The sequence below is a fragment of the Lithobates pipiens genome, unplaced genomic scaffold (genome assembly GCF_037356315.1).
Source record: "Lithobates pipiens isolate NorthernLeopardFrog02 unplaced genomic scaffold, aLitPip1_a1.2 Scaffold_22, whole genome shotgun sequence".
In the NCBI taxonomy this organism is placed as follows: Eukaryota; Metazoa; Chordata; class Amphibia; order Anura; family Ranidae; genus Lithobates; species Lithobates pipiens.
In genome coordinates, this window is record NW_027507784.1 from 342740436 (window position 1) to 342748938 (window position 8503).

General features: G+C 46.9%; 1 protein-coding gene across 1 annotated transcript in view; it reads left to right on the forward strand.

The window, feature by feature from the left end:
- Positions 1–5059: 5059 nt before the first annotated feature.
- The window catches only part of GLI2 (GLI family zinc finger 2), a 223193-nt gene continuing 219749 nt past the window's right edge, over positions 5060–8503 (forward strand). Inside the window, exon 1 of the mRNA XM_077449688.1 lies at positions 5060–6547. The gene's annotated coding sequence lies outside the window, so the exon portion shown is untranslated. The remainder of the gene's footprint in view (positions 6548–8503) is intronic.

Below are 8503 nucleotides of genomic sequence, written 5' to 3' on the forward strand. Positions count from 1 at the left end.
ATATCTTTATATCATTAGAGGGGTCACCAGCAGGAGGAAGGAGGTCCTGATTCATTTATATATATATATATTAGTTAGAGCTCATTTAGAATACAATGCCCAGTAATGGGGACATGATAACTATTGATAAGATAAATATATTGATAAGAACGGGTCCGGAGATGGGCAACAAAAATGCTGGAAGGTCTGAGTGATAAAAATGAGAAGTTCTAGGCGCATCATATGTACAGTCTGGAGGAAAGAAAGGAAAGGGGAGACATGGCTGAAACCTTTAGGAGTAACTCCGCTTTGGTTGGGTGATTATTGTGCATTGCAGGGATTTTAAGAAACGTTGTTGAAGATTCCTTCCTGTTTCTGCTCCGAAGTATTGGACTTCTATCATAGTGCAGGGATCTTCAAATATAACTTTTTTTTTTCTGAGTTGGATAGAGTGGACAGGGATTAGAACCCGGTCAGTTTTTTATTGCTGTTTGTGTCCCCAATTTCTATTTTTCCCCATTTACCGTTATCATTAAAAGTAAAAGAAAATCTAAAGTTTTGGGTTGTCTCCAGAAAAGTAATTGAGGAGAAATCTTCCAATTGGGGGGGGGGGCACAAGTTCTGGCGACCTGGGGGGGTCCCCAAGGAATTCCCTTCATTTTCAGGGATTTCCTCTCACTTCCTGTTTCGGCTCTGGGGCAGGAAGTCAAGATAAATCTCCCCCATGGGACACAGCTTGAAAAAAAACTCACAGGGGTTATAACCCCCCCCCCCTTAGATCAAAAATGGAAGAAAAAAAAAAAGTTTCGCCTATACTTCCATTTTTACAGGGGGAAATTATATTTTTGGGTGGTCATATTGCATTTCATTTTACAGAAAATGATAGCGGCTGCAGCCTGAAAGGGAAAGGTCATTATTATTATTATTATTTTTATTATTATTATTATTTTTATTATTATTATTATTATTATTATTATTATTATTATTATTACTATGGATTTATATAGAGCCAACAGTTTGGGCAGCGCTTTACAATCTAAACGAGATAGTACAGTTACAGTACAGTAAAATACCAAACATGTCATACTTACCTCTTCTGTGTGAGGGTTTTGCACAGAGTGTCCCAATCCCCCCGATCCTCCTCTTCTTGGGTACCACCCGGCAGCGCTCCTGGCTCCTCCTTCTCATCGAGTGCCCCCCGCCCCCCCCCCCCCCCCACAGAGAACCGCATTCCATGGGGGCACCTGTGCGGGCTGGCCTGCGAGCCCTGCCGCTGCGTCCATTGACACAGACAGCAGGACTCTGCCCCGCCTCTCCCGCTCCCGTGTCACTGGATTTGATTGACAGCAGTGAGAGCCAATGGCTGAGCTGCTATCAGTCTATCCAATGAGCACCTGAGGCAGCGGCTGGAGCGGCTGGGCTCGTTCTCGTCGCTGGATCGTTCGGGTTCAGGTAAGTAAAAGGGGGGCTCCGGGGGGGGGGGGGGGCGGCAGAAGGTTTTTCGCCTTGATGCATAGAAAGTATTAAAGTGAAAACCGTTGAGACTTTACAGCTCCTTTAATACGTAGAAAGCCATTCGCAACTTCGCCCCCGAGCAACGTCACCAATTGTGTGTCCAAATATCACCCAAACCGCCCCCCCTCCGCTCCTCCCAGGACCTCCTCCTCTCCAGCTCCCTCATCTCCTCCTCCCATGTTAATCTCCAGGACTTCTCCAGAGCCTCTCCCATCCTCTGGAACTCTCTACCTCAATCTGTCCGGCTATCTCCTTCTCTGCCTTCAGGTGATCCCTGGAAACTCATCTCTTTTCCTGGAATCCCACCCCCACCTCCAACGAATCTGTTATCACTTCCATCAGCTCACCCCCCCCCCACAGTTATTACCTTTTCTACCACCTGCCCCACCCTCTTAGATTGTAAGCTCTTCTGAGCAGGGCCTCACTTGTATTCTATTTGTATTGTAACTGTACTGTCTCCCTTTAACATTGTAAAGTGCTGAGTAAACTGTTGGCTCTATATAAATCCTGTATAATAATAATATTTCCTATGGGCCCCGTTCACATCCATGCGGTTTCCTGCAATGCGTTTTTTTTTTTGGGGAAGCTGCAGGTACTCCATGGATTTTGGCTCCATTGACTTCAATGGAAATGCATCAAAACTTCATGAAAAACACACGTGCGTTTTTAGTGCGTTTTCCTGCATGACGACAGACACTTCCTCCCTAGCAACATTAACACCCCCCCCCCCCCAAAAAAAAAAAACACAAAACGCATTAAAACCACATCAAAGACGTGCAAGAAAATGCAAAATGCGTCAGTCTTAGTAAATGTAGATCTACATGGGACAAAGATAAATCTATATTCACACAAAGAGATTAAAAAAAAAAAACATCCAATCAAAAAAGAGAAAACAATTAAAACAAAATAAAAAGAGGAGGCCTGGATGGACAGACAGAGGGATAACAATGTAACACATCTGGGAAGAGGATCGGGCAGAGGGATAACAATGTAGCACATCTGGGAGGAGGATCGGGCAGAGGGATAACAATGTAGCACATCTGGGAGGAGGATCGGGCAGAGGGATAACAATGTAACACATCTGGGAAGATGATCGGGCAGAGGGATAACAATGTAACACATCTGGGAGAAGGATCGGGCAGAAGGATAACAATGTAACACATCTGGGAAGATGATCGGGCAGAGGGATAACAATGTAACACATCTGGGAAGATGATCGGGCAGAGGGATAACAATGTAACACATCTGGGAAGATGATCTCACAGAGGGATAACAATGTAACACATCTGGGAAGATGATCGGGCAGAGGGATAACAATGTAACACATCTGGGAAGAGGATCGGGCAGAAGGATAACAATGTAACACATCTGGGAAGAGGATCGGGCAGAGGGATAACAATGTAACACATCTGGGAAGATGATCTCACAGAGGGATAACAATGTAACACATCTGGGAAGATGATCGGGCAGAGGGATAACAATGTAACACATCTGGGAGGATGATCGGGCAGAGGGATAACAATGTAGCACATCTGGGAAGAGGATCGGGCAGAGGGATAACAATGTAGCACATCTGGGAAGAGGATCGGGCAGAGGGATAACAATGTAACACATCTGGGAGGAGGATCGGGCAGAGGGATAACAATGTAACACATCTGGGAGGAGGATCGGGCAGAGGGATAACAATGTAGCACATCTGGGAGGAGGATCGGGCAGAGGGATAACAATGTAACACATCTGGGAAGATGATCGGGCAGAGGGATAACAATGTAACACATCTGGGAGGAGGATCGGGCAGAGGGATAACAATGTAACACATCTGGGAGGAGGATCGGGCAGAGGGATAACAATGTAACACATCTGGGAAGATGATCGGGCAGAGGGATAACAATGTAACACATCTGGGAGGAGGATCGGGCAGAGGGATAACAATGTAACACATCTGGGAGGCGGATCGGGCAGAGGGATAACAATGTAACATATCTGGGAAGATGATCGGGCAGAGGGATAACAATGTAACACATCTGGGAAGAGGATCGGGCAGAGGGATAACAATGTAACATATCTGGGAAGATGATCGGGCAGAGGGATAACAATGTAACACATCTGGGAAGAGGATCGGGCAGAGGGATAACAATGTAACACATCTGGGAAGAGGATCGGGCAGAGGGATAACAATGTAACACATCTGGGAGAAGGATCGGGCAGAAGGATAACAATGTAACACATCTGGGAAGATGATCGGGCAGAGGGATAACAATGTAACACATCTGGGAAGATGATCTCACAGAGGGATAACAATGTAACACATCTGGGAAGATGATCGGGCAGAGGGATAACAATGTAACACATCTGGGAGGATGATCGGGCAGAGGGATAACAATGTAACACATCTGGGAAGAAGATCTCACAGAGGGATAACAATGTAACACATCTGGGAAGATGATCGGGCAGAGGGATAACAATGTAACACATCTGGGAGGATGATCGGGCAGAGGGATAACAATGTAGCACATCTGGGAAGAGGATCGGGCAGAGGGATAACAATGTAGCACATCTGGGAAGAGGATCGGGCAGAGGGATAACAATGTAACACATCTGGGAGGAGGATCGGGCAGAGGGATAACAATGTAGCACATCTGGGAAGATGATCGGGCAGAGGGATAACAATGTAACACACCTGGGAGGAGGATCGGGCAGAGGGATAACAATGTAGCACATCTGGGAAGATGATCGGGCAGAGGGATAACAATGTAACACACCTGGGAGGAGGATCGGGCAGAGGGATAACAATGTAACACATCTGGGAGGAGGATCGGGCAGAGGGATAACAATGTAGCACATCTGGGAAGATGATCGGGCAGAGGGATAACAATGTAGCACATCTGGGAAGATGATCGGGCAGAGGGATAACAATGTAACACATCTGGGAGGAGGATCGGGCAGAGGGATAACAATGTAACACATCTGGGAAGAGGATCGGGCAGAGGGATAACAATGTAACACATCTGGGAAGATGATCTCACAGAGGGATAACAATGTAGCACATCTGGGAAGATGATCGGGCAGAGGGATAACAATGTAGCACATCTGGGAAGATGATCGGGCAGAGGGATAACAATGTAACACATCTGGGAAGAGGATCGGGCAGAGGGATAACAATGTAACACATCTGGGAAGAGGATCGGGCAGAGGGATAACAATGTAACACATCTGGGAAGAGGATCGGGCAGAGGGATAACAATGTAACACATCTGGGAAGAGGATCGGGCAGAGGGATAACAATGTAACACATCTGGGAAGAGGATCGGGCAGAGGGATAACAATGTAACACATCTGGGAGGCGGATCGGCAGGCAGTTGCTCGCGGTTCCTGCTCTCCAGCCGGGAGGAAAGTTTGGCAGCCATGGTGTCATGTTCAGAGATTAACCCCTGAGTGCCCTGTCAGAAGCCCCCTTCCCATCTGGAGCAGCAAATGCTGGCAGTCCTGGGAGGGGGGAGGCAGCAAGGCTGGGGGAGGGGCAGAGGAGGAGGAGGAGGGGTAGATTGAAAACAGATCAGTCAGGGCTGAAGTAATGGGCTCAGATCATCTGACTGCAGCAGCTTCACAGGGGGAGGAGGACTCCAAACTTTCCTCTCCGCATCCAACTTCTTCCCTGGGACTGCAGGCTGCCCACTGAGCCCTCTGCACTGCCAAACCATCTCCTGCGGGAGCCCTGACCTCAGGAGCTCTACATCCCCTCCCTGGACTGGGCACATCTTCCCTGGATCTGCATCTTCCCTGGATCTGCATCTTCCCTGGATCTGCATCTTCCCTGGATCTGCATCTTCCCTGGATCTGCATCTTCCCTGGATCTGCATCTTCCTGGACTCTGCATCTTCCTGGACTCTGCATCTTCCTGGACTCTGCATCTTCCTGGACTCTGCATCTTCCTGGACTCTGCATCTTCCTGGACTCTGCATCTTCCTGGACTCTGCATCTTCCTGGACTCTGCATCTTCCTGGACTCTGCATCTTCCTGGACTCTGCATCTGCTCACTGGTCTCAATTGACCTGTGGACTCTGCACATCTTTCCAGGACTCTACTGACCTTCCTCTGGACCTCTTTCCTGGCACTCAGCATCTCTTCCCTGGACTCTGCTGATCTCCTTTGGAGTCTCTACCCCCTCTTTGGACTTTGCATTTCTCTACATCTCCTTCCTGGGACTCCACATCTTTCTTTTGGATTCTACATGCCTCCCTTGGATTCTGAGGTTCTTCTCTGGACTCTGAGGTTCCTCTCTGGACTCTGAGGTTCTTCTCTGGACTCTGAGATTCCTCTCTGGACTCTGAGGTTCCTCTCTGGACTCTGAGGTTCTTCTCTGGACTCTGAGGTTCCTCTCTGGACTCTGAGGTTCCTCTCTGGACTCTGAGGTTCCTCTCTGGACTCTGAGGTTCCTCTCTGGACTCTGAGGTTCCTCTCTGGACTCTGAGGTTCCTCTCTGGACTCTGAGGTTCTTCTCTGTACTCTGAGGTTCCTCTCTGGACTCTGAGGTTCCTCTCTGGACTCTGAGGTTCCTCTCTGGACCCTACACATCTTTCCAGGACTCCACATCCCTCCCCAGGACACTACTGGTCTTTCCTGGGCTCTGCACTTTTCTGGATCTCCTTCCTGGCACACTCATCACCTCTTCCCTGGGCTCCTTTGGAGTCTCTACTCCTTGCTTGGACTTTGCATTTCCCTACATCTCCTTGCTGGGACTCCATATCTCTCCTTTGGATTTTACATCCCTTAATTGGACTCTATTAATCTTCTTTGGATTCTGTAGTCTCACCTGAAGACTCTGCTGAACTTTGCTTGGTCTCTGTCCTACTTGCCACCTCTGGACTGTCCTGCTACTGCAGCTGGGCTTATCTCCACCAAGGTGATGGATACTGGATCAGGAAGACCATTGGTCTGACTATGGACCCCTTCAGATGCCCTTCCTGCTGATGACCCTCATGCTTATGTTGGATACTGAACTTCTTAGGGCTCCATTGAAGAAACACCTGGCAGGATCTGCCTGTACCCAGAGGTAAGTGGTCAAACACCTCTTGTTTCTCAATGTAAATCTTCTCCTAAATGTAAGCTGTATTGTATTTGATATGTTAACTCTTAGAGATTATCCTGAAATCTGCCTAAGTGGGCTCATTCATAAAGAAGCCGCCGCGCCACAAGTGACGCAAGCAGTGCCCCCGAGATATAGGCATTCCCAAAGTTTCACGGCCTAAGACCACTTTAATGATTTGTGGAGGTTTATTAAATATCCGTGTTTATGGATTGTAGCTCCAGGACCATAACATGGGGTATCTTGTGTGCAAATCACTTTGTCTTATTTTATAACTTTGTAGAGGAGGTTCCATATCTGCATGTGAGGTTAATGTGAACTTGTCACAAGCCTGGGCAATTCAAGCTGTGAGACAATGCAGGTGCGGAGGTAGGTTTTAAAGACCGCATGTCAAACCGATCAGTAGATCCGGAGATATGTGCAGCTCAAGTTCTGTGCAAATCTTCGACTTTTGTAAAAGTTGAGTTTGGACCCTTCCTACCCTACTGGTTATTGAGATCCCCCCCCATCAAATTTAAAAGCCTCATTGACCAGTAGGGAGGCACAGTTCAGAATGGGGCTTGGAGATGGATGGGCGCCAAGTCACTGTGGGGTTGATTTACTAAAAAGAGAGCGCAAAATCTGGTTCAGCTCTGCAAAAGAAACCAATCAGCTTCCAGGATTTATTGAATAAGCTAAAGTTAGAAGCCGATTGGCTGCCTGTAACCGGATTTTGCACTAGTAAATCAACCCCAGTGCACAGAAAAAGGTCAACATTTGCACATCATTTCAGCTGCCTGGATCTTTGGTTCTCTCATGTGGTTTTAACTAAAGCTGAGCAACCATCATGCATTCAGTTTGCATTGTCCAGATTTGCAGCAGATTTTTTTTTTTAGATGTCTAAACTGCTCCTTCATAAGGGGATTTCCAAGCATGAATCCGCCCTGCGCTTTGGCTGTTGCTAATGTGCAGCTACACCTGTGGCGCAATGCCCAGGCTTCAGGGTATCTGCTGTCCAGCTGTAGCTTGTTCATGAAGCTGCACCCCCCTCCAACAGTTCCTGGAGATGTCTCCGCTCTACATGATATATTCTGTGCCTTCCAGAGGCTTTGTATATAGATGAGGTGTTTCCTTGTGCTTCTGGATCTAAGGTTCTTAAATCACCAGTTGGGCCAACAGAGGGAAAAACATGGCATCTACGTTTTTTGAGGATCTAGAGGCCTAATTGTAACCACTGAGTACGTTTTTATATCAGTCTAGCGCTCTATCCTATCGTTCAGACAGTAAATACAGATTTCTGAGTCAGAAATTCTACGTGAACGCCCTACGAACTAGGAGCTTCAAGTTGGAGAATTTTGAGGAAGCTATGCTGCCAGAAATCTCAGACTTGGAGCTCGGAGTTTGTACAGAGCATATCTCTAACCAGCTGCTGTGGGGACTACAACTCCCAACTTTCCCAGCCTCGAGGTACACGGTCAAAGCTTTCTCAGTACAAGCCATTTTGGAGATCTACTTCCCCCCGTGTGCGAAGATCAGAACGTGATAATTATGTCATGATAAACAATCAATAAAAATATCTGTGAAGGTTCTCATTTATACAAGTCACAGTAGAGCTAGTAGTAGTAGTTGGTCACGTTCAGCTGGACTTCTGGTTCTGTAATGCTGAAGACGTCTTGAAGCTTTTCTAAGAACTGATAAATATGATCAGAACATAATAAATATGTCACGATAAACAATCCATAAAAATATTTGTGAAGGTTCTTATCTATCCAAGTCATGGTAGAGCTAGTAGTCATTGGTCCTCATTGTAGTCATTGGTCACATTCCGTTGGACTTCTGGTTCTGTAATGGTGAAGACGACTTGAATCTTCTCCAAGAACCGATTAAATATGATTAGACCGTAATAAATATGTCGTGATAAACAATCCCCAAAATTATCGGTAA